The sequence below is a fragment of the Chiloscyllium plagiosum genome, chromosome 4, assembly GCF_004010195.1.
Source record: "Chiloscyllium plagiosum isolate BGI_BamShark_2017 chromosome 4, ASM401019v2, whole genome shotgun sequence".
Taxonomy (NCBI): domain Eukaryota; kingdom Metazoa; phylum Chordata; class Chondrichthyes; order Orectolobiformes; family Hemiscylliidae; genus Chiloscyllium; species Chiloscyllium plagiosum.
The window spans coordinates 42,395,576-42,419,900 of record NC_057713.1 but is presented as its reverse complement, the minus strand read 5'-3'; the positions used below and the strand labels follow the sequence as shown (position 1 = coordinate 42,419,900).

General features: G+C 41.0%; 1 long non-coding RNA gene across 1 annotated transcript; it reads left to right on the top strand.

Moving 5' to 3' along the window:
- Positions 1-4,416: 4,416 nt before the first annotated feature.
- On the top strand, positions 4,417-11,648 carry LOC122549548. Its single transcript, XR_006311569.1, has 3 exons — positions 4,417-4,559; positions 4,775-5,076; positions 11,377-11,648. It is a non-coding gene; the product is annotated as an uncharacterized LOC122549548 (long non-coding RNA).
- The last annotated feature ends 12,677 nt before the right edge of the window (positions 11,649-24,325 follow it).

The window sequence follows — 24,325 nt, the reverse complement described above, 5'->3', positions numbered from 1 at the left end:
GGTTGAGTGAGAGCGAGAGTTGAGCAAGAGCGAGAGTGAAAGGAAGAGTGAGTGAGAGTGAGAGAGACAGAAAGAGTGAAAGACAGAGTGAAGGAGTGAAAGAAAAAGCGAGTGAAAGAGTGAAAATGAGTGTGACAGAGTGAGAGACTGTAAAAAAGTGATTGACTAAAAGAGAGTGAAAGAGAGTGAGTGAGAGATAGATTGAGAGAAAGAAAGGGAGTAAGAGAAAGAGAGTAAGAGAGGAGAGAGAGAACAAGTAATAGAAAGCAGTAGCTCCTTGAAAGTGGAGTGGCAGGTAGATAGGATAGTGAAGAAGGTGTTTGGTATGCTTTCCTTTATTGGTCAGAGTATTGAGTACAGGAGTTGGGAGGTCATGTTGCGGCTGTACAGGACATTGGTTTGGCCACTGTTGGAATATTGCGTGCAATTCTTGTCTCTTTCCTATCGGAAAGATGTTGTGAAACTTGAAAGGGTTCTGAATAGATTTACAAGGATGTTGCCAGGGTTGGAGGATCTGAGCTACAGGGAGGGGCTGTTTTCCCTGGAGCGTCGGAGGCTGAGGGATGACCTTATAGAGGTTTGCAAAATTATGAGGGGCATGGATAGGATAAATAGACAGTCTTTTCCCTGGGATTGGGGACTCTAGAAGTAGAGGGCATAGGTTTAGGGTGAGAGGGGAAAGATATAAAAGAGAGCTGAGGGGCAACTTTTTCACGCAAAGGGTGGTATGTGTATGGAATCAGCTGCCAGACGAAGTGGTGGAGGCTGGTACAATTGCAACATTTAAGAATCATTTGGATGGGTAGATGAATAGGAAGGGTTTGGAGGGATATGAGCCAGGTGCTGGCAGGTGGGACTAGATTGGGTTGGGATATCTGGTCGGCATGGACGGGTTGGACTGAAGGGTGTATTTCCATGCTGTACATCTCTATGACTCTATAACTCAAAGCTGGCATCCACAGCCTGACATATCCTGACTCTAACTACCATCAAACCAGGAGATTAATGTAGGTTCAATGAAGAATACAAGAGGGAATGCCAGCAGCAGCACCAGCACATATCTAAGGTGTCAGCCTGATGAAGCTACAACATGGCGATTTTCTTATTCAATAGGAGAAGCAGCATAGGGGAAAGCATACCAAATGCCTTCTTCATTATCCTAACTACCTGCGACTCTACTTTCAAGGAGCTATGAACCTGCACTCCAAGGTATCTTTGTTCACCAACACTCCCTGGGACCTTAACACTAAGTGTATAAGTCCTGCTTATATTTGCTTTCCCAAAATGTAGCACCTCACATTTATCTAAATTAAACTCCTTCTGCCACTTCTCAGCCCATTGGCCCACCTGATCAAGACCCCGTTGTAATCTGAGGTAACCTTCTTCGCTGTCCACTACACCTCCAATTTTGGTGTCACCTGCAAACTTACAAACTATGTTTATGCTCAAATCCAAATCATTTATACAAATGATGAAAAGTAGTGGCCCCAGCACTGATCCTTGTGGCACTCTACTGGTCACAGGCCTCCAGTCTGAAAAACAACCTCCACCACCAACCTCTGTCTTCTACCTTTGAGCAGCTCTGTCGCCATAAAAGTATTGAGTACAGGAGTTGGGAGGTCATGTTGTGCCTGTACAGGACGTTGGTTCAGTCACTTTTGGAATATTGCATGCAATTCTGGTCTCCTTCCTATCGGAAAGATGTTGTGAAACTTGCAAGGGTTCAGAAAAGATTTGCAAGAATGTTGCCAGGGTTGGAGTATTTGAGCTACAGGGAGAGGTTGAATAGTCTAGGGCTGTCTTTCCCTGGAGTGTCAGAAGCTGATAGGTGACCTTATAGAGGTTTATAAAATCATGAGGGGCATGGATAGGATAAACAGGCACTAGAGGGCATAGGTTTAAGGTGAGAGGAGAAAGATATAAAAGAGACCTATGGGGCAACTTTTTCATGCAGAGGGTGGTACGCGAATGGAATGAGCTGCCAGAGGAAGTGGTGGAGGCTGGTACAATTGCAACATTTAAAAGACATTTGGATGGGTATATGAAAAGTAAGGGTTTGGAGGGATATGGGCCGGGTGCTAGCAGATGGGACTAGATTGGGTCGTGATATCTGGTTGACATGGACAGGTTGGACCGAAGCGTCTGTTTCCGTCCTGTACATCTCTATGACTGTCTGATAGGTAAGCTAAGAGATCACACAACCAACAGATCAGACCTGAGATCTGCAGCCTGTGTGTATCAGTTTTGAACGGGATTGGAAAACTAAACAACTCACTGAAGATGGAAATTCCACAAGTATCCCCAACCTCAATGATGGGGGAGCCCAGCACATCAGTTTAAACAATATGGTTGATTTACATCTGCCTTCAGCCAAAACACTGAGTGGATGATCCACTTGGTCTCCTAGAGAGATCCCCAGCATCATAGATGCCTATCTCTAATCAATTCCATTCAATCCATCTGATAGCAACAAATGCCTGAAGGCACTGGTTAGTGTGCAGATGATGGGCCCTAACAACCTTCTGCCGATAGCCTTAACTGTTGTGCTCCAAAACTGACTGTGCTCCGAGTCAACTTGTTCTAGCTGCAACACTGATAAGTAGCGAGTCGTGCAGAAATTTCCCGAGATATATACATAATGCAGGACAAATCCAAATAGCCAAATTATCATCTCATCAGTCTATGCTCAATCATCAACAATATGATGGAAGTGGTTGTCCACAGTTCTAACAGAGGGCAACTTGCTCAATGGTAACTTACTCACATTCAGTTCAGGTTCTGCTAGGACTTCTCAACTCTTGACCTCACTACTCTTGGTCCAAACATGAAATAAATAGCTGAAATCTCGACCTGCGATATGAGTGACTTTCTTTGACATTAAAGCTGGTGTCTGAAGTCATGCTAAGCAAAGAGAAAAATGGTTGTAGTTGTTGACTGTCAGTCATCTAAGCTTCAGCACATCTCTGCAGAAGTTCCTCAAGGTAGTGTCCTAGGCTCACCCGTCTTCAGCTGCTTCATCAATCACCTTCCCTCCATCCTTAGGTCCAAAGTGGGGATGTTTGCTGGTGATTGCACACCTCCTCAGATGCTGAAGCAGTCCATGCCCAAATGCAACAAGATTTCACAGGCCTTGGACCTACAAGTGGCAAGTAACATAAGTGCCAGGCAATGACCACCTCCAAAAAGAGAGAATTTAACCCTTCACATCCAATGCAAACATTGTTGTTGAATCCCCTTTTGTCAATATCCTGGCAGTTACCATTGACCAGAAACTGAGCTGGAGTAGTCACATAAGTACAGAGAATACAAGAGCAGGTCACGGATTCTTGCAGTGAGCAGCTCACTTTCTGATTCCCCAAAGCCTGTATATCATCTATGAGGCATAAGTTAGGAGTGTTTTGGAAAATTCTCCATGTGCCTGGATGCGTGCAGCACCATCAGCACTCAAGAAGCTTGGTACCATCCAGGACAAAGCAACTTGCTTGATTAGCACTACATCTATAAACCTTGACTCCCTCCAACACTGACACTCAGTGCACCATTTACAAGATACACTACGAAAATTCACTAAGGTTCCCTAGAGAGCATCTTCCAAAGCCATGAGCACTAACATCTTGAAGGACAAAGGCAGGAGATACATGGAGACACCAACACCTGCAAATTTTTCTCCAATCCACTCACTATCTTGATATCAAAATATATCACTGTTTCTTCAGTGTCACTGGATCAAAATGCTGAACTCCTTCCCTAATCGCATTCCCACTCTACCTACAGCACGTAAGAAGACAGCTCACCATCACCTTCCCAAGCATAACTCGGGATGGGCAATGAATACTAGTCCAACCAGAAATGCCCCCACTTCCTGTGAGTGAATTTAATAAAAGTATCTTAATATGTACATGGAGGCACTGAAAGAAGCTGACAACTCACTGTTGTAGGTATCATGACAGCTCCCTGGATAACATGTACAGACCTGCGCTATCTGGCTGCAGATGATCTGCACAGTCATGGTGTGAAATCCTTGCCTATTCATGGGCAGAGCGACTAGTCACTGTGCAAGTGAGGTGGGTACAAGCAATTGCACACAGCATCTGTGAGCATATATTCTCTTCAGTTGGATGTATGGAAGGTACTGGGCAATGTTTCAGTGCAAATGAATGGAAGCATCTTTTAAAGTTATAAGGACAAAAGTGCAAATATTTACCTTGAAGTCAAGGAAGAAATGCTAGTCGCTAGGTAAACACCTGCTAGTTGCTGTTAAGTGAACTGAGTTTCTCAATTGTGCAGAAGCTAATTGGGAAAGCAAGGCTAATTCCAGTGAGTTGTGTGCTTAATGAAATGGTAATGTATGCAGATAAGGTTCTCGACACCTGCTGGTGAGATTGTCGGCCTGCCACGCGAGAGAAAGAACGTAATCTCTGAAGGTTAATTCGACAGTGAGAACCTGACTCTTTGCCTCTTGCCTGATCAATGCCACCTACCTGCCATTTTTCTTGCCACTTCTCGAACTGGAAATTCTGCCCATAATATAAGACACCATCTCCTTTTTATAGCAGAATGTAAATGAGCCTTTTGTTTGTTGCTCTTGAAATAGATCTCCTTTGAAGAAGTTAACTGTATGTCATTTAAAATATAAAGGTGTAATTACTACCCAAGGGAGGATTTCAAAAATTCTGGGATCTTCAAATTGCCGCATTTGTATAATAGCAAGGAAATGTTATATTTATCGAATGTCACAGTTCTTGTGCTGTCTGTTTTTTATTTATTCCTACAGGGGATGTGGATATACCGGCTACGCCAGCATTTATTCCCCTGGAGAAGATGGGACTGGGTGGGGGGAAGCGGGGTGGAGGTGTGCTGTCTTCATGAACTGCTGCAGCCTTGGAGTTTAAGGACACCCACAGTGTGGAAAAGGAATGGAATTCCAGGATTTTGATCGAGAGCCAGTTCAGGAATAAAGACATAATTCCAAGTCAGGATGGTGTGTGACTGGAAAGGCAACTATTGTTTAAGCTGTGACATTGCTGATTTACAAGATCACAATATATTACATGTGAAAAGAAGATAATTAAGCTGGTATGTTTTTAAATATATAGGTTAACTCATAATATTAGAAAGCAATATTCATTGTAATGTATATTCTACATTTCTGTGCACTTGAAGATAATTTGTTTTTGTACTTGTTAAGATCTGGTTGAATAGAAAAGCTGTGCTTTTGGAAGCTAACATTAACTGGTCTCATTAATGCAGTGTCTGTCTGTTAACTATAATCACTAGATCCTAAACATTATAAAATCTGATTATGCACAGAAACTAATGATGTATTGATTCTTTGTAAGATTTAGTTCTTGCTTGACCCTATTCTTTTTCACTTCTAATAGCTATTATTTTTATTCATTCTCAGGATATGGGCAACATTGGCAAGTGTGGCATTCATACTAATCCCTCGGTGATTTTAAAAAGCTGGTGGGGAGTCTTTAATGCAATTATTCTTTGAGCAGTTTGATACAACTGAGTGGCTTGCTAGGCTATTTTGTAGGGAAGTTAGGAATTGTACATAGACCAAATAACATGAATGAATGAGTAGGATTTTTACAAAATCAACTCGTGGGGATATAATAATGGAGTGAAATATTCCAATGTGCTTTATCGAAGTCTAATCAAACAGGTTTGGAACTGAATCACATAAGGAGATATTAGGAGCAACCAAAATCAAAACTGTCATAAAAGTATAAATAGAGTAAGTAGAAAGGATATAGGGAGAGAATTCTGGAACTTAAGACCTGCTTAGGAAAAGGCAGGGTCATCAATAGTAGTGACAAAAATGGGTGAAGTGCATGATGTCTCCCTTGGAGAACTGTAGAGGCCGTGAAGGCTTATAACATTAAAGAATTTTGTGGAGGTATGGAGGCCATGGAGAGATTTGAAAGAAAGGATAAAAATGTTTAAATCTGGATTTGCCAGATGAGGTGACAATTTCGGTTAATTGAACAAATCAAAGATAGATGAACAGGATTTAATGTGACTTTGGACATGAGCAGCAGAGATTTCGATAACTTTAAATTCAGAAAGGTTGCAAGATGAGATTCTTGCTAAAAGAACAGTGCGGTCTAGATGTAAATAAAGACATGAATGGATGAAGGTTTCAGCATTAGAGACGTTAGGTTGCAACAGAGACTGTTGATGATGCAGAGATAGAAATAGATAACTTTAGCAACCAATGTCAAAGTTTATAAATTTCCAGTTAATTTATGTATTTTGAAATTTTTTTGAAACCATACTCAAGTTTTTAAGCTGCCATGGTGAGACATGGACTCAGAATCTCTGGGCCTTTAGGTTTCTGGCCTTTACTAGTAAGTGCTCATTTTTAAACCAAAATGTTAATAGAATGTGAATGCCACAAACAAGAATATTATTTATTACCATTACTAACCTATCTTGAGAAGGTGGTGATAGCTTTCCTAACCACTCCAATCTGTGCAGTTTAGGTAAAACCATCATCATTTTTTTGGTCAGCGACACAGGTAATTCATAGTTTGTGACCATAAAGTCAGTTTGCTCAGTTTGGAATCAAAGTCTTTCGAGGTTTTTAGCCTCTATGGAGGAACGTTCTGTCATAATGCAGCCTGCCTTATAGATGAATGATTAGGTGGTAGGTAGTCAGGAAGGAAATAAGAACAAATCAATCAATTTTTATCTGTAAACAAAAACATGGTTTTTGATCTGTTTAACAAGGTTTGTTGCTTCAGACCTGTTAAGAACACTTTGTGGTTTAACATGGTATGCTATTTTGTGCAGTGCAAGAAAGTCATCTCAATCGATTATACTCATGCTGTCTCTGCTTTGGACACTTTGATCAGTTTATGTATTGAAAATATTTTACCCAAACACTCTTGTCAGTGGGGCGGACGAAGAGACACAGAATTCGGCTTGAGGTTCAACTCAATTTTATTAACAAAATATTCCTTATTAAAACTCCTGTGAGCATTTCCCAAATTCCCACAGCATTCATTGCATATCAAGCTTTATCCATCTGAGAAAGGATATTGCCCTCAACAATGCACATGTTTGAACTGGGCCATTGGAATCTACTTATTGTCTAAGATAGGGCTGACTCTCTTCCACCAAGGTGGGTCTCACAGGTCAAGAGAGTCATCTTGGGTTGCCACATAGTCTTCTACCACAAATCCTGCTATGAGTCTTCACTGAGGGAATGATGGCCTAGTGTGTTTTCTTCTGCCTCCCTCACAACTGACCTTCCTGAATGTTCTATGGCCTTTAGGCAATGAGATCATGATCTTGGTTCAAACTATCCAATGGCATCATGCCAACACTCTTCACTGCTGCCATACCAGGAGTGTAAAGTGCACACATTCAGGCAGCCCAGATGCCAGAATGTCTAATCAAAACTTCTCCATTTCAGAACCCTTGAACTGGTTGTAACTGGTTCCTTTTCAATCTTTGTAACCTCCTTGATCTTGGTTTCCACTGTTTTGTGTAGCTGATAACTGCTGGCTGCTGTTTAATTCCGTTTGGCCAATTTTTTTGTCAGGCCCAAAGTTTCTGGCTGTGGGTCAGTTAATAATGTCCAAGTTTGGCCCACAGTTGACAACACTGATATATCACTATTTATTTTGCAAAGCCCACATAGATTTTGCTACTTTGTGACATATGGAAAGCTAATGAAACTATTTAAAAGAAAAAAAAACACTGATATTTATTCCAGTGACAACTGGATAAGGAAATATGGCATTTACTGAGAAGACAATCATGCAGAAATCATGTAAGCAAATCAATAGCATTTCCAGCTGAACTTTGTGGTTGAGCTGAAAACAAACTGCATTGCATTGTTAAGGAGCTGCTCACACTTTATACAAAATACCTTTTTAACCATCATTTGATTCCTTATGTTGTTGTGTCAATTATGCAATAATGAATGTAAATCCTGTGTGGTAACCTCTCGGTGTGACGAGATTATATCTTTCCCAGCAAAGACCTAAAACAGCTGGTTAGAAGGTTGACCTCCCATTTGCCTGACTTCCCCTTTAATCCCTCAGAAATGATCGAGGAGTCTGCTTTTTAGCTTTTGCCATGTGTCTGTTTTCACTCACAATTTACTTCTTATCTGCCATTAAGGTCAAAGCGCTTCTCCTGGGAAGCTTTAAAATAACACATTTTCACCCCTGATACTAACTTTGTTTTATCTACAAACTCCTCAGTGTTTAGCACCATGTCCCTTCTGCCTGGCTGCCTCTATATTTTTGTGCAGTGAACCAAGGGCGGGCAAGGGGAAAGAGGAATAGCAGATGGGTCATACTACCACCACAGGGCATGGCAGAAGCTCATTGTCTCATTTCAGTCCAGTGAGAACCTATTCACATGGGCAGTAGCTGCCACAACAGCATATTCAGAAATGACTTGATGTGAATGACTAACAAGCAGATGAGCATAGACTTTAATAAAGAACTGAACAAAAGCAAAGGGCATTAAGAGAGGATACTTACATTCCTAACATAACCCAGCCATGACTTGACCCAGAAATATACCAGTTTGTGACATTCTCAGTTACACTTACTGGAGAAGGTGTTTAAATTTCTATGTCGTGAATATTCTTATAATTATTGGCCTGTGTGCTGTGAGAATCAAACTGAATGTTTTGCATGAGTGCATGAATTACCAGGTTGTCACCACATTAGAACTTTTAGTGTTTCCTATCATAAACAAACACAAATCGTTGGAAGAGTTATACGAATAGAAAGTTAGCGTAAGATTCACACCTGCAGGTGTTTTCATTTGGTGTGAGATTGAAAGCGATAGAGGGAATTTTAATTACCTTTTCCTTAAAATATACACACATTCAAAGGATGTTATTCTTTAGGTGTGCAATATCTGTAGATCAACACTAGCAATGAATGAGATTGTAAAGGAAAACAGAGACTAAGGTGGAAAACAATGATAGGTTTGAGTGCCCAGATACTAGTAATGCTTCGGGCTGATTTTTAATGGAAACTTGTGATCGCATTAATGAGGAAGCCTTATAAATTGTTTCAGTGCACACATTTCTAAATGTATGATTTTTGTATTTTTTTTACTCTAGTCAGCATTATTCTGCTGTCTGTGCTATTTGCAAAATCAGGGAACATTTAGAGGTCTAATAATTTGAGATTCAGTGTTGATTCAGTTTGCAAACTGGACAGATGGGATTATATATATTAGCATAAATAATGTATATTAATATTTTCAGTTTATTCAATACATCATTTTTGACAGGTGGTAATTTTGTTTTCAACATATTGACTGATTACACCATATCACCATGTTATTAAATAAACACCATCCAAATAAGTAACTTAGAAGAAAAATGGGTAAACTTAAATGTTTCTTCCCCTAAAATTTGTCAGCATCCCTTTTTGATCATTAATGCCCATGCAGTGTTTTATTATCAATGCAATGAGGTAAAACTAAATGTAACTATAGTTAAACTGGATACTTAAGAATGAAAATAGCAGTTTCAGTGGTTAGCAGAAATAAGTATTTTCATTGAGGTTACTTTTACAGAGATGAAGTTTTGCTCTCTGTAAATTAAACCTCTACAAAAACAAAAAAGTCCTTCATCTAAACAATTACAAATAATGTTTCAATAAGATTTATAGATGGCAGTAGTCGGGAGGTAATTGACAGTGAGTCTCCTGTATGATTTTCCCAGGATAAGAGGTTAAAAGAGAACTGGTGTGTGACATCACATATGCCTTAGCTCATTCCAATAAAATGCATGGATGTTAATACCATACAAACTACATGGACAATGATTCATCTTTTGTCATTGAATTAGATTGCTCAAAAGGTTACATAATGTAACATTGTTTTGACTCAAAAACTAATGAGCAGATTCAAAAGAAAGAGAGAAGAGATCATAAACACAAAAAGCTCAGGGAGGTCTTTGATGAGGATCTAGCACTGACACTGATTCTGCCTGATATGTCGGAATTGGGGCATTAAGAAATTACAGGCAAACAGTCCTGCTGCCATTTCTGTTATCAGTGGCATAAGTATACTTGAGGTCATTTGTGGTGTAGTGTCCTTACCTCTGGACCATGAGGCCTGATTCAAGTCCCACCTACTCCAGAGTTGTATAACGTTGCTGAACAGATTGATTATAAAATATCCATACAGCGGACAGCTGAAACTGACAACCGGAAGCGGCAGGGACAGGCCACTATAAATGCCGGAGGAAACACCACAGAAGCGCTTCACAGTTGAAACAGCACCACACACTAGGCAATTTACTGAGAGGCCAAGGTAGTATACTAGGGATACAAGATTGGCTAACTCATAGAAGCCAGACAGTTGCGATAAAGGAGGCATTTTTAGGATGGTAACGTGTAACTAGTGGAGTGCCACAGGAATCACTGCTGGGCCATAATTATTAGCAACACATCTTAATGACTTGGATGAGAAAAGTGAGTGTACTCTTGCCAAATTTGCAGATAACACAAAAATAGATGGGAAAGCAAAGGCTGAGAATGATACAAAGAGCCTACAGAGGGATACAGACGTGTTAAGTGATTAGGAAAGTACTTAGATGATGAAGTATAGTGTGAGATAATGTGAGGTTATAAACTTTGGCAAGGATAGACGAGTGGAATATTATTTAAATGGAGAAAAACTGTAGAAAGCTACAGCACAAAGGGATTTGGGAACCTCCATGCATAAATCCCAAAATTCTAGCATACAATTTAAGCAGGTGGATAGGCTAGCCAAATCATAGAAACACGACAAGGGATTGTGTGGAAGCAGGCCATTCAAGCCATCGAGTATAAAAATAGGGAAGCCTTACTATATGAGGCAGTAGTCTGACCACAGCTTGAATACTGTGAACATTTTTGAGCCCCTTATCCAATAAAAGATAGACAGGCATTGGACGCAGTCCAAAGAAGGTTTACACAGCTGATACCAACTACAGAGGGACTTTCTTAGGATGAAAGATTAATGAGGTAGAGCCTGTACATAACATAAGAACATAAGAACTAGGGGAGTGTGACTGACATTCATTTGATCACCGCTATTGAGGAGAAGATCCTTGAGATGACAGGAGAGAACTGTGACAGCTCAAGTGCAAGCACTGAGACCTCCATGTCCAGGAAACCATAAAGCTTTACTGTGCTGTGCTGCTCTTCAATTGCCAGCATGATGAAACAAATAAAATCAGAACTTGCTGGAGAAACTAAGCAGGTCTAGCAGCATCTGCAGAGAGATAGCAGAGTTAACATTTCGGGTTTAATGTCATTCATTCAGTCCATCACAGTGAACATATTCTTATGATGCTGAAGCCTTTACAACCACTGAGCAACCATTGACCTCTCTTCTGTTATACAGGGACCAGCGGCACTCATTCCAGAAGTGTCTTCACTCCAAAGAGGCCAGTCCCTCAGCCCATCAACTCTCCTTCATCTCTGAGGGAGATGACACAGAAAGAACTACCAGCAAGTCTTCCTACTGCACCTGCAACCAGCTCACAGACCTTCCTCAGTGGGTTCTCTTTCCAAATTTTGTTTGTGGAGCAATTTCACAGCTGGCCAAGGAAGACACGCCCTAGTCTACTGCACTCAAAGGACCACCAGACACCCGGCACCTGCTCATCTCCTAGCATAAGGTGACCTCATGGTGTTGGAAATTAATAATTTTATGCAATTGCCCAGTCACAAGAGCAACATTGGAGACAAAGCTAATGTCTCATGTCCAATATGACTCTACTGAATTAGAATAAACATTAATTCTGTTTCTCTCTCCACAGATGCTGCCAGACCCATTGAGAACTTCCACCATTTTCTGTGTTAGCTTCACATATCCAGCATCGGCAGAACATTCCTTTGATTTGACTGTAGCTGAGTGATATTCCAGCAACTCAAAACTTTCTGAACAATTTTAGATGTAAAATTGATGCCTTAATCTGACTGGATCTCAGCCAGCAATCAATATTGGATAAAGAACTGATTTAAATTCCCCAAAACAACCTAAGCAGAAATGATTCTCAAAGGAATGGCCTCTGGCAATGGGTAGCTACATCTATCATAATGAGGAAGTTATTAATTGTTTCCTTTTGTTTTGAGCAGGTGCCTCACACAGTTACCATTACCCTGTTAAATGTTTCTCCAAACCTGATATGAGAATTTGGGGCACTGGTTTTATTGGAGGTCAGGGCTTTCCTGAAACTTAGATGGCATATTAAAAAAAATCTCCTTATGGTGGCACAATCAGTAAGAATGCTGACTTGTAGGTGCATCGGGGTGTTCCAAATCCCTTTCTAGCCAGCCATGGTCAGCTGGCTGTACTTCATCCAGACAAGACCTACGGACTCCTTAAGGTCAGCCAAATCCCTGAAATATGTTTCAGACAACAGATGGCAAAGTCACCTGTCTGCAATGATGGATCTTGTTTCATCAGTAACTGGGTCGCATTGCAGAAAGGAACACATGCAACCTTTTCTTCAAACTACTTTGTAATCCTCACCACAAATGGTCTTTTAGAAACTATTGGGGCATCCACTGACTTTGTTCCCCTCAAGTTATTTGGTAAGGATCAAATTGACCCCATCCACAGGCAAATTATGGCCAACGTCAACCATTACATTAAGTGCACCCTCCATAATGATATGGATGTATACACTCCATCAAAAATATTCACTACAATCATGACATTCAATGCATTCTCTCATGGAAAGGTCAAGCCTTTCTCAAACCGCTCCCCCATATCCCAAACTATGACCATGGGTTTACCAGTCTCACTTGAGGGGTGGAGAATCACTTTTCCTTTTGATAAGATTGCCCTGTAATTCTCAAGGATCTTGTTCTCTTCCCCTCATCCACAATGGCATCTTTATTGGCCTTATGGCTGCAGTTAGTGTCACAGCTTTCTCTGCCGTGCTCTCAATTAGGACTCCTTTCCCTGCACAGACCTAGTATACCTCAATAAATCCTACAGGCTTAACCTAGAACATCCTTCAATCAGCCTGAAAATGTTCCATCTTGTTGCAATGGAAGTATCTAGACATCAGTCCCAGCCTCAGCACCTTTCTTTCTGGCCTAAGCAGGGAATCCCTTTTCATTCCCAGCTGTCCCTTGTCACCCCCAGTCACCTTCCTTTCATGCACCCACCTTCTATCCTTTGAGGAATTGTTAGGATGGAAAAACGGGTTTGTTTGGAGAAAGAGTTGGTGGAGAACATTTTGGTTCTCCATGTGGGTTCTTACTGACTTTTAAAATTCCTCATGGAGAATTCCCTCCCTGAGGTTCTCATATGTGGCATCTACTTTAAGTGTCTGAATCCAACAATTGAAGGTCCTATAGCCATAGAGTCATACAGCATGGAATCAGACCCTTCGGTCCAACCAATCCATGCTGGCCGTAATCCCAAACTAAACTAGTCCCACCCACCTGCCCATATACCTCCAACCTTTTCTTACTCGTTGTTATCCAAATGCCTTTTTCACCTTCCATATGTAGGTCTGCCTAAGCTGCCTCAGGAGGTTTTGGAATTTCTCCCAGCACATGTCAGCTACCAATTCAGAAGCATTGAGGTGAATTTTTTTTTTGGCCATCTCATGACCTGCAGAACCCTCCTCAGAAAGCATGTATAAATTTCCTGAACTTTGCTAGTCAGCTTGCTCTGCAAGAACGGTGGTCCAGGTTTCTATGGGCCACTTCATTTGTATGGTCATTTTTTTCAAACAAAATGAAAACTGCTTTTATGCCCTTTTCTACAGATTGGATGGTTTGGATAAACAGTTCCACCCTTGGTCTTGTGTATAAGTAGCTTTCTCCCCATCTGTATTTTCATTGAATCCAAGGGAATTTTCCCTTCTGAATAGCAGGTTTTTTTTCTATTTGGAACTCCGTTTTTCTCTATCTTTCCCTCTCTTCTTTAACCCCTATTTCTTCTTTTTCTCTCTGAAATGTTAATTTTCTTTCCTTTTCCATTCATTTCTTTCTTATTTTCCTTACTTTTCTCTTTGTGATGTTGGTTCTAAATGCTCTGTTCTTCTTTTGTCAGAGTTACCTTGTCTACTTACAGTTCTATATTCTGTCTTGCTCACCCAATTCAATATTCAGATTGTTGGACACTTTCGTTTTACAATAATTGACTCTTGGCCTTTGACGAAATTCTACCTTCAGCTCCCCAGCCACACTTTTCAGTTTGTTGGTGAAACATGCCTTTAAGATATTAACATTTATTCTCCTCTTCTACCAAAGCACATTTACTTCAAAACTGGACATTTTTTAGTATAATCTTTAATCTTATGATTAAGAAATCTATAGTGGTATTATCCTTCTATAAAATTTATTGCCTCATGTCCAATCTTTGTCTATGGATAAATCGCAGGTGACCCTTCAAATGTAAGTCATGATGAATTTGGAGATATGAATTAATTCCGTTCTCGTCCCACTCCTCCAGTGAGAGGAGTAATTTTATATTTAATGTGTGGGTGATATGGCTAATAGAAACAAGTCAGCCAGGTTTCTTTAGATGACAACAAATAACTGATTTATTACCAAAAACAATTTTACTTAAATAAAGGTTCAAAGATATTCATAAGAATTATGCATATCTGCCCTTTAAACAAAACTAATATACACATACAAGTCAGGGAGAAACAAAACAAATTGAAATGGGTATATGAATAGGAAGAGTTTGGAGGGATATGGGCCGAGTGCTGGCAGGTGGGACGAGGTTGGGTTGGGATATCTGGTTGGCATGGATGGGTTGGACCAAAGGGTCTGTTTCCATGCTGTACACCTCTCTGACTCCATGACTCTAAATCTCTACAAAGTGCTAACTTTAAAGTATTTTGGAGAAGTTTGAATGAAATTCTTGAGAGATAAATTCCAGATTATCCCAAATTGTGTTCTGATTCCGAGGTTATTCTGTTCATTCAAGCTACTATCACTAAGGTATCTTCCTCGAATGGCTGGAAAGGACTGAATTCTCTTTGACTGGGAACAGTGGAATAGATTTCTGCAGGAATCCTCTACAAGTGATAAAGATGACCTCTGGTGGGTTTTCAGCTCAATTGTTTTACTTAGAGCAAAAGCAACTAAAGTCAGCAAAAGCAGCAACAATTCCACTCACAAACTGTACAATGGGACCTTTCTCTCCAATTCCTCCAGACCGTCTGACTCCATCTAAACGCCTTACTCCTTGCATATGCAATAATGTTCCTGACCAAACTGTCATAGAGTCATAGAGATGTACAGCACAGAAACAGACCCTTTGGTCCAACTTGCCCATGATGACCAGATATCCTAACCTAATCTAGTCCCTTTGGCCCACATCCCTCTGAACCCTTCCTATTCATATATCTATCCAGATGCCTTTTAAGAGTTGTAATTGTACCAGCCTCCATCACCTCCTCCAGCAGCTTATTCCCAACACGCACCACCTTCTATGTGAAAAGGTTGCCCCTTAGATCTCTTTTATATCTTTCCCCTCTCACCCTAAACCTATTCCCTCTAGTTCTGGACACCCCCAACCCAGGGAAAAGATCTTGCTTATTTACCCTATCCAAGCCCCTCTATAAGGTCACCCCTCAGCCTCTGACGCTCCAGGGAAAACAGCCCAGCCCATTCAGCCTCTCCCTATAGCTCAGACCCTCCAACCCTGGCAACATCCTTGTAAATCTTTTCTGAACCCTTTCAAGTTTCACAACATCCTTCTTATAGCATGGAGACCAGAACTGAATGCAGAATCCAAAAGTGACCTAACCAATGTCCTGTGCAGCCGCAACATAACCTTCCAACTCCTATACTCAATGCTCTGTCCAATAAAGGAAAGCAATTCTCCCTGTATTCTGTGTGATCTAACATTCATTTGCTTAAAACATATATGCACATGGGTTTACATAATTAAATAACTTAAATTTGCATTGCGCCTTTTCATAAAAATGTGAAGAACAACTGGCCAACCGAGTGATTGAAACAGAAGTGTGGATAAAGAAAAACCCTGAAAAGAAGCCTAGCAGCAACGAGCAGCAGGTAAAGGACTTCAAGGCCCGTTCAGCACGAGACGATTCTGAGGGAAATCCTGCGCAAAAGTCAAGTGTAAATGTAGCAACATAAATCCTGTGTCTGACCTCTAACACTGGTTGTTATACCTCCTATCTGTCAAAGTTAAATGGAGGTGGTCAGACAATTCTTTTATCGATGTATTGTTTATATCTAAAAGAATGGAAGCCACCTACCCTACCAAATTTAAAACACGTTAAAAAAATACAAAATTCCGTCAACAGGGAGTCTGGGAAAATTTGGATTTGGCCATAGTGAATAAAGTAGTATCATAGACATGACGATTTAAAACACATTGGGAAGAAACGGCTCTCAGAAAATTCACCAGTAGCAAGTGCAAAGAAATAAGACACAATTGATACCTTTAAGAAACTCTGCCAATGGGAATTTTGTCTGCCAGTTGTTTTTATAGAGGATCCTGAGCGCTATGAGAGTTTCCATGTCAGAGCAGCAACATCAGAACAGAAAACTAAATACAGACAACAAACAGCTTTCTACAGATATCCCAGTAGTAGAAATCACAGAGGTTTGGGATGAATTTAGGACGGTTTTGTGAAGGGTAGCTTGCTGCCTCACAAACCTTATTGAGTTGTTTGAGAAGGTGACCAAACAGGTGGATGAGGGCAAAATAGTTGATGCAATGATTATGGCTTTCAGTAAGGCCTTGGATAAGGTACTCCACGGTAGGCTATTGCACAAAATACAGAAGCACGAGAGTGAGGGTGATTTAGCGATTTGGATCAGAAATTGGCGAGCTGAAAGAAGACAGAGGATGGTGGTTGATGGAAAGTGTTCATCCTGGAGTTCAGTTACTAGTGGTGTACCGCAAGGATCTGTTTTGGGGTCACTGCTGTTTGTCATTTTTAGAAATGACCTGGGTGAGATTGTAGAAGGATGCATTAGTAAATTTGGGATGACACTAAGGTCAGTGGAGTTGTGGATAGTGCCAAAGCATGTTGTGGGTTACAGAGGGACATACATAAGCTGCAGAGCTGGGCTGAGAGGTTGCAAGTTGAGTTTAATGTGGAAAAATGTGAGGTGATTCACTTTGGAAGAAGCAAAAGAATAAAGGTAATGGGCTAATGGTAAGATTCTTTGTTGTGTAGATGAGCAGAGAGATCTCAATGTCCATGCACATAGATCCCTGAAAGTTGCCACCCAAGTTGATAGGGTTGTTAGAAAACTTACAGTGTGTTAGCTTTTATTGGTAGAGGGATTGAGTTTTGGAACCATGAGATCATGCTGCAGCTGAACAAAACTCTGGTGTGGTCACTGCATTATAGGAAGAATGTGGAAGCTTGGGAAAGGGTTCAGAGGAGACTTACTAGGATGTTGTCTGGTATGGAGGGAAGGTCTTACGAGGAAAGGCTGAGGGACTTGAGGCTGTTTTCATTAGAGAGAAGAAGGCTGAGAGATGACTTAATTGAGACATATAAGATAATCAGAGGCTTAGGTAGGTTGGACAGTGAAACCCTTTTTCCTTGGATGGTGATGGCTAGCACAAGGGTACATAGCTTTAAATTGAAAGGTGATAGATACAGGACAGATCCCAGAGGTAGTTTCTTTACTCAGAGAGTAGTAGGGGCGTGGAACACACTGCCTGCAACAGTAGTAGACTCGCCAACTTTAAGGGTACTTAAATGGTCATTCAATACGCATATGGATGAAAATGGAACAGTGTAGGTTAGATGGGTTTCAGATTGCTTCCACAGGTCAGCACAGCATCCAGGCCCGAAGGATGCTGTAGTGTTCTATGTTCTATGTTCTAATTCTTCCTGTGAGATGTGGCAGGCACAAGATTTTATCTCTGAATTCTGCTATGTAACAATAATGGTTAATCGCAAAAAAGTTAATTTTAAATTTGTTAGGGTATGTGCATTCTATTCTTTCATACATAGATATGAAAATTCTCTGACCACTTTCCATTCACCTTTGAAGCATAAGGAGGGATAACAATTAAAGTTTGAGGTCAGATGCAGGATTTGACTTGCTACAATGCAAGAGAGATCATGTTTTCCATTCCTAATTATTTTAGCAAATAAGGATACCTTATTATCTTTGAACCTTCTTTATTTAGCAGATACAGAGACACTAAAACGGACTCTGTGCATCTTGTGTCTGTCTCCATGACAGACCCTCAGTCAGGATCATTGGGAGATAACATAGATCTGTGTTTTGATTCCCTCAAAACAGGGCCTGTAAGAAACAGGAGAAAAAAACCCAGCAAAGCTGAAGGTGACCATAAAAAGACATTGTAGAGATCAGCTTGCTCAGGACCAGATGGCACAGAATGAAACTATCAATTGTGCAGTTTTAATTTAGAGGTCCTATCCTCAGTTTATGAAATCTCTGCTGTCACTTTTGAGAAGATTCTGTCTTCCATTGAAAAGTTAATCCAAGTGGTAAAATTTGTGTTGAAGCGACTGTACCTGCCAATGATATGCAATTTTAATAGTGGATGAAGTGATTTCCTCCCTGTGATAAAATCTGGAGCAACATTGGAAAGCAGAAAGACACAAATATTCTTGTATCCCAGCTGCTGTCAGCAGTATCTCAATAGCCATTGTTGGTGACTGGTACTTGATAACGTTCCAGGAAAGCCAAGTGAGGGTAAAAGACATGTCAGTGTTGCAAGCTAAGTGCAATGGACAAATAAAAAGGGTAGATGACTTTTCACCTAAAGGTTTCACAGCTGAAGAGTTTATACTTGTTCATTCACCAATGAACACAAGCAATACTTTGTTCGTTTCTGCAGTCAGCCAAATGCACAATAGTGATTTGGAGTTCGAATGGAATCTTGTGGAATAATCTCCGCACCTCCAGACTGCTGATTGCTCTTCCATTTGCCCGCCAGATCTATTACTGCCTCAGAGCATGCCACGGATAGATGTGAAAGAGATAACAGTTCACTGTTTTCCTCTTGAACATAATCAAGTTATAGGAGTGGTGATAGTTTTAGAGCTGGAGAATTGGATCTTCAATCAGTTGTTTTTTTTTTCCCTGATTGTTATTCACTACTGAGCAATTTAAGAACCAACTGTCATCCCACTATGTTCACATTCCAAGACAACAATAAGGGGACATCCTCTACATGTTCCAAGTGGGCTAAGAATGCTTTTAGAAATTAATGCCTCAGGCAAAAGAGACTTGGTTGATGTTGGAAGGGGACAAGGTTTTTGCCTAGTTAAGAGGGTGGTAAGTGGGAGAAAAGAGTTGTGTTAATACTTAATTTTTTGCTTAAAAAGACTACCTGGATCTGGGCTATCATAGCAATTACAAAGACATTGGTCAGGATTGGACAGGACTGGCTTAATATTCCAGTGTATAGGTGCTATAGAAAGGATAGAAAGGGAGGCAAGAGAGGAAGGGGAATGGCATTTTTGATAAGGGATAACTTAGGGACGTTATTCTGGGGAGTGCATCCAGTGAAGTCATTTGGGTGAACCTGAGAAATAAGAAAGGGATGATCACCTTATTAGGATTGTACTATAGACCCCCCAAACAGTCAGCAGGAAATTGAGAAACAAAGTTGTAAGGAGATCTCAGTTATCTGTAAGACTAATAGGGTGGTTATGGTAGGGGATTTTAACTTACCAAACATAGACTGGGACTGGCATAGTGTTAATGGTTTGGATGGAGAAGAATTTGTTAAGTGTGTACAAGAAAAGTTTCTGATTCAGTATGTGGATGTACCTACTAGAGAAGGTGCAAAACCTCACCTTCTCTTGGGAAATACTGTAATGCTTGGCAAGTGACTGAGATGCCAGTGTGGGAGCATTTTGGGGCAACAACCATAATTCTATTAGTTTTGAAATAGTGGTGGAAAAGGATAGATCAGATCTAAAAGTTAAAGTTCTAAATTGGAGAAAGGCCAATTTTGATGGTGTTAGGCAAAAACTTTAAAAAGTTGATTAGAGGTGGATGTTCGCAGGTCAAGGAATGGCTGGAAAAAAAGCCTTCAAAAATGAAAGAACGAAAGTGTACTGTTAGGATGAAGGCCAAGGCCGGCAAGTGTGCAAGGCTGAATGACTAGGGAAATTTAGATTTTGGTCAAGAAAAAGATGGAAGCTATAAGGAAGCAACTGGCTTGAAAGTAGCAGACAGAGGGTGGTGGAGGAGGGTTACTTTTCAGACTGGACCCCTGTGACCAGCGGTGTGCCACAAGGATCAGTGCTGGGTCCTCTGCTTTGCATCATTTATACAAATGATTTGGCTATGAACATAGGAGGTAAGGTTAATAAGTTTGTAGATGACACCAACATTCGAGGTATAGTGGACAACGAAGAAGGTTACCTCAAAGAAAAATTGGAATTTGATCAGATGGGCCAATGGGCTGAGGAGTGGCAGATAGGGTTTAAGCTGGACAAATGTGAGGTGCTGCATTTTGGAAAGGCAAATCAAGGCAGGACTTATACACCTAATGGTAAGATCCTGGGGAGTGTGTTAAACAAAGAGACCTTGGAGTACAGTTTCATAGTTCCTTGAAAGTGGAGTTACAGGGAGATAGGATAGTGAAGCAGGTGTTTGGTATGATTAGATTAGATTACATTAGATTACATTACAGTGTGGAAACAGGCCCTTCGGCCCAACAAGTCCACACCGACCCGCTGAAGCGCAACCCACCCATACCCCTACACTTACCCCTTACCTAACACTACGGGCAATTTTAGCATGGCCAATTCACCTGACCTGCACATCTTTGTGACTGTGGGAGGAAACCGGAGCACCCGGAGGAAACCCATGCAGACACGGGGAGAACGTGCAAACTCCACACAGTCAGTCGCCTGAGGCGGGAATTGAACCCGGGTCTCAGGCGCTGTGAGGCAGCAGTGCTAACCACTGTGCCACCGTGCCTTTATTGAACAGAGCATTGAGTACAGGAGTTGGGAGGTCATATTGCGGCTGTACAGGACATTGGTCAGGCCACTTTTGGAATACTGCATGCAATTCTGGTCTCGCTGCTCTAGGAAGGATGTTGTGAAACCTGAAAGAGTTCAGAAAAGATATACAAGGATGTTGCCAAGGTTGGAGGATTTGGCTGAACAGGCTGGGGCTGTTTTCCCTGAAGCATCGGAGGCTGAGGGATGACCTTACAGAGGTTTATAAAATCATGAGGGGCATGGATAGTGTAAATAGACAAGGCCTTTTCCCCAGTGTGGGGGAGTCCAAAACTAGAGGGCATAGGTTTAAGGTGAGAGGGGAAAAATTTAAAAGAAACCTAAGGGGCAAACTTTTCACTTAGAAGGTGGTGCCTGTATGGAATGAGCTGCCAGAGGAAATGATAGAGGCTGGTACAATTGTAACATAAAAAAGGCATCTGGCTGGGTATATGAATAGGAAAGGTTTAGTAGGGTATAGGCCAAATGCTGGCAAATGGGAGTAGATTTATTTTGGATATCTGATCAGCATGGATGAGTTGGACCAAAGGATTTGTTTCTGTGCTCTACATCTCTATGACCTTGACTCTATAACATGAGGAAAACGTATTGTAAAGGGTTAATTATATTTCTGCTCTAAGAATAGCCATTAATCATTTGCAGAAGGAGCTATGTCATAGAAATTTGAGATTGGATCTTGAGTGGATCATGAGTCTGTAGGGATCCATAAGATGTTCTTTCTTATCATGACAGAATATATATTTTATATATAGTTATATTTAATAATTACTGTTAATGTTCACTCCCCGATTAAGGACCTGATTTTACTCCAATTCATACTTTTTCCCTACACTTGAATTTACATTTTCCACAATTTCCTTCTCATTCTCTGCCTGCTCCCCCCTGAAGGCCATCTTGTTCATGAGAAACCCTGTCGTCTTTTGAATTCAATAATGTGCAAACTCCACACAGTCACCCAAGGCTAGGATCGAACCCAGGTTCCAGGTGCTGTGAGACAGCAGTGCTAACCAATGAGCCACTGTGATTCTTAAGGGACCTTCCCTTTCTCCATCAAATCTGTTATCAACACCCAACCTTAAAGCAAAATAAACCAACACAGAATGGTAGATTCCTTACAGTGCTCATAGAAGCCATTTGAACCATCAAGTCTGCATTGATGCTCCAAAAAACCTCCCACCCAGACCCACTCCCTCACCCTACCCCCATAATACTGCATTTCAGTTGGCTTATCCCATAACCTACTCACCTCGATGGGGCAATTTAGCATAGCACGTGGCCTCACCAATCTGGAAGCTGCCTTAATTGTTGTAAGATTTCTGACCTTTCCTCAGGAGGAAGTCCTGCCTTAAGCAGCTGCTGGACACCTGACAGCTCTGTGGTTGGACAGCATCAACTGGAAAGGGAGAACACTGCCAGAACTGCAGAAGTGTAGCCATGCCAAGAAGCTCCGGTTAGTCCAGAATCGAAGCTCTCACTGATGATTGTGGGTGGGCTGGGTTCAAGAGGCCAGAGAGAGAGGGGATAAATTGGGGGTGGGGGATAAACTTGGCTGGGGTACCTCCAATGGGCAGGTGAACCCCAAGGGAGTCTTTCTGCAAATTTCCAGACACCAGTCTGTGCAAGTAGTGTTGCTGAGTTTACCACATAATGTGGACCTACCCCATCACTGGTATGGGGCTCTTAATTAATTAGCCACTTAGAGTCTCAATAACTTTTAACAATTACCCAAAGCTTCTTGTCAACCCTAATACTATTCCTAGATTTTATGTAACCCTTACCTTCAAATGCGCTGATGTGGGAGTTTTAAATTTAGACCTATGTTATAAGCTCTATATAAGTACAAATTGTTGGGATAGAAATAAATGAGCTAGAATGGTTTAAATTGCTATTCCTATCAATATTTCTTTCCCAAGTACTTCTTAGCAAGTAATGCGCCGTACCCAGTCGTTCTTTACCACAATGTGTTGAACTCCCAATAGCTTCTGCTATGCCTAAGGGTGAGAATAACTTAATTATTTTTACTTAGCCTTAAAATTAATAATTCAAATAACTTGCCATTCACAACTTGCGATGGTAAGTGTTCTTATTAGCTTTGGAAAGTCAATAATTCACTAACATGTACAAGTTGTGGTGACCTCAGTCTTACAATATGATAGCAATTCTCAGTAATGACAGAACTGGAGATCAGCAGGATCCCTGAGGTTATAATGACCTGTAAACATGCAGGCAGCAGCAAGAGAAAAGATTTATGGATGCATTTCTGCAGAATTTGACCAGGCACAAGTTCAGCAAAGAGCCATGAACCCCCTAAGAAAACATTGTACCTCTTTCCCAAGGCAGAGGAGCCCAGTGAACCCCGAAAATGCTATTATGTTGTGCATCCTCTTGTATTGAAGTAACAGCAATCAGAAGAATGCTTTGCAGGAATTTCATCCCCCTTAAATTTTCAAATGATGTGCTGAATACAGTTTCATTTCAGGATCAGTAAGACTTGTGAACAGAAAAGTAGATGCTTGTTACTAAAGTTGCTTTGCAGAGAGTTTAGATATTTTTCTGGCACATATCTGTGGCTATTCTATCATTTCTCCATGGTAATTTCAGTAGGAAACTATGGAATGTGTAAGAGTCATTTAGGTGGTGTTTATGCTATTTTTCCTGAGTTCCAACCGCTTCTCCATCTAAATTATGGCTGGCAATCAAAGAATACTGACATTACTGCTCTTGATGAGCCACTGTGTTGCTAACTCAAACACTTCATGCAGCCCCTTTAAGAGTTTTACTAATTGAACTGTTTGGCTGATTGTTCCCACCGTATGTTGTCTCACTGCAGTAATATATGATTTCCCACACTGCAAGAAATCTGTATGCTTATTGCATTGTGTAAGGAATATGAGAACAGGATGTGTTCTGGAGTCATTTGAGAGAATTAGAACAATCAGCACCAGACGCACTGGGCTTCTGCCTCCTCAGAGGTTATCAGCAGGTACATGCTTCAGAGAGACCTGCCTCCTTAACATTTGTAGCATTATTAAGCGGATCATTTTTCTTTCCCCAGCAATGTTGTTGTAACCTCAATGACTCTTTGAACTCCTGTGATGCTTCAGGATTTGCGCCTGAATCGTCATTCAGTGTCGCTACGTGAAAAAAAGGACTGGAAATAAAGGACCACCTGTCTCCACATACCTTCAGGCCATGGCTGCTCTAGAAATGCCCAGCCATTGTTGTGGCAGAGCTTTTGTGGTTTGTCTGCATTTAAATGAGTTGCCCGGGGATAGAGACTGAAAGAGAAACAAAAGCTTCTGGCAGTGCTTGCATGTTGATTGCTACACCTGTCCATGATGGTGCTGTGATATGTCTGCATGGAGACAG